The sequence below is a fragment of the Durio zibethinus genome, unplaced genomic scaffold, assembly GCF_047325235.1.
Source record: "Durio zibethinus cultivar Kanyao isolate XHJ-2024 unplaced genomic scaffold, ASM4732523v1 HiC_scaffold_325, whole genome shotgun sequence".
Lineage (NCBI taxonomy): Eukaryota > Viridiplantae > Streptophyta > Magnoliopsida > Malvales > Malvaceae > Durio > Durio zibethinus.
Window position 1 is genome coordinate 80,001 of NW_028322948.1, and position 5,000 is coordinate 85,000.

Below are 5,000 nucleotides of genomic sequence, written 5' to 3' on the forward strand. Positions count from 1 at the left end.
AGCCAAGCATGGGCACCGTGGCTCAAAATCGAACTTCGGCCAAGGCCTCGACCATCAATGGCACATGATGACGCATGGTGATGGCACATGCATCGACCATCATCGGCATAGGCTGCCCTTCGGTACGGGCACTTGCCTCGACCGCCATCGGCACAAGCTGGGCCCTGGTGTGGGTTGTTGCCTCGATCACCAGCGGCACATGCTGAGCCTTGGTGCGGGCGGTTGCCTCGAGCACCATCGGCAGACCCTGGGCCCTGGTGCGGCCGGTTGCCCCGATAACCATCGGCACACGCTGGGCCCTGGAGCGGCCGGTTGCCTCGATCACCATCGGCAAAAGCTGGGCCCTGGTGCGGGCGCTTGCCTCGACCACCATCGGCACACGCTGGGCACTGGTGCGGGCGCTTGCCTCGACCACCATCGGCACACGCTGGGCCCTGGGGCGGGCGGTTGCCTCGATCACCATCGGCACACGATGGGCCCTGGTGCGGGCGGTTGCCCCCAGCACCATCGGCACACGTTGGGCCCTGGTGCGGGCGCTTGCCTCGACCACCATCGGCACACGCTGGGCCCTGGTGCGGGCGCTTGCCTCGACCACCATCGGCACACGCTGGGCCCTGGTGCGGCCGCTTGCCTCGACCACCATCGGCACACGCTGGGCCCTGGTGCGGTCGGTTGCCTCGAGCACCATCGGCACACGCTGGGCCCTGGTGCGGGCGCTTGCCTCGACCACCATCGGCACACGCTGGGCCCTGGTGCGGGCGCTTGCCTCGACCACCATCGGCACACGCTGGGCCCTGGTGCGGCAGGTTGCCTCGAGCACCATCGGCACACGCTGGGCCCTGGTGCGGTCGGTTGCCTCGAGCACCATCGGCACACGCTGGGCCCTGGTGCGGGCGCTTGCCTCGACCACCATCGGCACACGCTGGGCCCTGGTGCGGCAGGTTCCCTCGACGACCATCGGCACACGCTGGGCCCTGGTGCGGCAGGTTGCCTCGAGCACCATCGGCACACGCTGGGCCCTGGTGCGGGCGGTTGCCTCGACCACCATCGGCACACGCTGGGCCCTGGTGCGGCAGCTTGGTGCTCGGCACACGCTCGGCCCTGGTGCGGTCGGTTGCCTCGAGCACCATCGGCACACGCTGGGCCCTGGTGCGGCAGGTTGCCTCGACCACCATCGGCAGCCTCGACCACCATCGGCACACGCTGGGCCCTCGTGCGGGCGCTTGCCTCGACCACCATCGGCACACGCTGGGCCCTGGTGCGGGCGCTTGCCTCGACCACCATCGGCACACGCTCCGCCCTGGTGCGGCAGGTTGCCTCGACCACCATCGGCACACGCTGGGCCCTGGTGCGGGCGGTTGCCTCGACCACCATCGGCACACGCTGGGCCCTGGTGCGGTCGGTTGCCTCGAGCACCATCGGCACACGCTGGGCCCTGGTGCGGGCGCTTGCTTCGACCACCATCGGCACACGCTGGGCCCTGGTGCGGCAGGTTCCCTCGACGACCATCGGCACACGCTGGGCCCTGGTGCGGCAGGTTGCCTCGAGCACCATCGGCACACGCTGGGCCCTGGTGCGGTCGGTTGCCTCGATCACCATCGGCACACGCTGGGCCCTGGTGCGGGCGGTTGCCTCGACCACCATCGGCACACGCTGGGCCCTGGTGCGGCAGGTTGCCTCGACCACCATCGGCACACGCTGGGCCCTGGTGCGGGCGCTTGCCTCGACCACCATCGGCACACGCTCGGCCCTGGTGCGGTCGGTTGCCTCGAGCACCATCGGCACACGCTGGGCCCTGGTGCGGCAGGTTGCCTCGAGCACCATCGGCACACGCTGGGCCCTGGTGCGGGCGGTTGCCTCGACCACCATCGGCACACGCTGGGCCCTGGTGCGGGCGCTTGCCTCGACCACCATCGGCACACGCTGGGCCCTGGTGCGGGCGCTTGCCTCGACCACCATCGGCACACGCTGGGCCCTGGTGCGGGCGCTTGCCTCGACCACCATCCGCACACGCTGGGCCCTGGTGCGGCAGGTTGCCTCGAGCACCATCGGCAGACGCTGGGCCCTGGTGCGGCAGGTTGCCTCGAGCACCATCGGCACACGCTGGGCCCTGGTGCGGGAACTTGCCTCGACCACCATCGGCACACGCTGGGCCCTGGTGCGGGAACTTGCCTCGACCACCATCGGCACACGCTGGGCCCTGGTGCGGCAGGTTGCCTCGATCACCATCGGCACACGCTGGGCCCTGGTGCGACAGGTTGCCTCGAGCACCATCGGCACACTATCGGCCCTGGTGCGGGCGGTTGCCTCGACCACCATCGGCACACGCTGGGCCCTGGTGCGGGCGCTTGCCTCGAGCACCATCGGCACACGCTGGGCCCTGGTGCGGGCGGTTGCCTCGAGCACCATCGGCACACGCTGGGCCCTGGTGGGTTTAGGCACATCTTCAAATTTCTGCCGTGCCAATGCCATTTTTATGGCTTGTAAATTCATACAATGGTCCCCTAAGCCTTCACGTGAAGTTTCGTTGGAGGATGACTCGTTTTCTATTTTTCACGATTTTCGAAACTTTTTGCGGTTCGGGATTTTTTAAAATTTTTTTATAAGGATTTTTGGCCCCAAATTTTGTAGGCATGATCCTTCTATTTTTGTTGGCATGCACAAAAAAATTCAGCTAAAAACTCGAAGTAGAGAAGATTTTGTGACCGTTTGAAAAAAGTGTCCCCATTTCAGACACTTTAACGGCTACTGGTAGCAAACCTGTAAAATCTCAAATGCTCTTTAAGGGGGTGTGAATTCTCAGAGGTTTGATGAGGGATAGGGGGCCAACACAAGGCCAAGTACCAGCACCCATCGCACATCATGTGCGCACACCCCCCCGGCCCCCCTCCCAATCGCCGGAACCCCAATGCCGCCGGTCAGGTTCTCCGGCGGTACTCCGGCGATGCTCCGGCGATGCTGTCCCGAGTGAAAAAAATGCGGCACCAGCACATGCTGGAGCCAAGCATGGGCACCGTGGCTCAAAATCGAACTTCGGCCAAGGCCTCGACCATCAATGGCACATGATGACGCATGGTGATGGCACATGCATCGACCATCATCGGCATAGGCTGCCCTTCGGTACGGGCACTTGCCTCGACCACCATCGGCACAAGCTGGGCCCTGGTGTGGGTTGTTGCCTCGATCACCAGCGGCACATGCTGAGCCTTGGTGCGGGCGGTTGCCTCGAGCACCATCGGCAGACCCTGGGCCCTGGTGCGGCCGGTTGCCCCGATAACCATCGGCACACGCTGGGCCCTGGAGCGGCCGGTTGCCTCGATCACCATCGGCAAAAGCTGGGCCCTGGTGCGGGCGCTTGCCTCGACCACCATCGGCACACGCTGGGCACTGGTGCGGGCGCTTGCCTCGACCACCATCGGCACACGCTGGGCCCTGGGGCGGGCGGTTGCCTCGATCACCATCGGCACACGCTGGGCCCTGGTGCGGGCGGTTGCCCCCAGCACCATCGGCACACGTTGGGCCCTGGTGCGGGCGCTTGCCTCGACCACCATCGGCACACGCTGGGCCCTGGTGCGGGCGCTTGCCTCGACCACCATCGGCACACGCTGGGCCCTGGTGCTGCCGCTTGCCTCGACCACCATCGGCACACGCTGGGCCCTGGTGCGGTCGGTTGCCTCGAGCACCATCGGCACACGCTGGGCCCTGGTGCGGGCGCTTGCCTCGACCACCATCGGCACACGCTGGGCCCTGGTGCGGCAGGTTGCCTCGAGCACCATCGGCACACGCTGGGCCCTGGTGCGGCAGGTTGCCTCGAGCACCATCGGCACACGCTGGGCCCTGGTGCGGTCGGTTGCCTCGAGCACCATCGGCACACGCTGGGCCCTGGTGCGGGCGCTTGCCTCGACCACCATCGGCACACGCTGGGCCCTGGTGCGGCAGGTTCCCTCGACGACCATCGGCACACGCTGGGCCCTGGTGCGGCAGGTTGCCTCGAGCACCATCGGCACACGCTGGGCCCTGGTGCGGTCGGTTGCCTCGATCACCATCGGCACACGCTGGGCCCTGGTGCGGGCGGTTGCCTCGACCACCATCGGCACACGCTGGGCCCTGGTGCGGCAGCTTGCCTCGAGCACCATCGGCACACGCTCGGCCCTGGTGCGGTCGGTTGCCTCGAGCACCATCGGCACACGCTGGGCCCTGGTGCGGCAGGTTGCCTCGACCACCATCGGCAGCCTCGACCACCATCGGCACACGCTGGGCCCTGGTGCGGGCGCTTGCCTCGACCACCATCGGCACACGCTGGGCCCTGGTGCGGGCGCTTGCCTCGACCACCATCGGCACACGCTCCGCCCTGGTGCGGCAGGTTGCCTCGACCACCATCGGCACACGCTGGGCCCTGGTGCGGGCGGTTGCCTCGACCACCATCGGCACACGCTGGGCCCTGGTGCGGTCGGTTGCCTCGAGCACCATCGGCACACGCTGGGCCCTGGTGCGGGCGGTTGCCTCGAGCACCATCGGCACACGCTGGGCCCTGGTGGGTTTAGGCACATCTTCAAATTTCTGCCGTGCCAATGCCATTTTTATGGCTTGTAAATTCATACAATGGTCCCCTAAGCCTTCACGTGAAGTTTCATTGGAGGATGACTCGTTTTCTATTTTTCACGATTTTCGAAACTTTTTGCGGTTCGGGATTTTTTAAAATTTTTTTATAAGGATTTTTGGCCCCAAATTTTGTAGGCATGATCCTTCTATTTTTGTTGGCATGCACAAAAAAATTCAGCTAAAAACTCGAAGTAGAGAAGATTTTGTGACCGTTTGAAAAAAGTGTCCCCATTTCAGACACTTTAACGGCTACTGGTAGCAAACCTGTAAAATCTCAAATGCTCTTTAAGGGGGTGTGAATTCTCAGAGGTTTGATGAGGGATAGGGGGCCAACACAAGGCCAAGTACCAGCACCCATCGCACATCATGTGCGCACACCCCCCCGGCCCCCCTCCCAA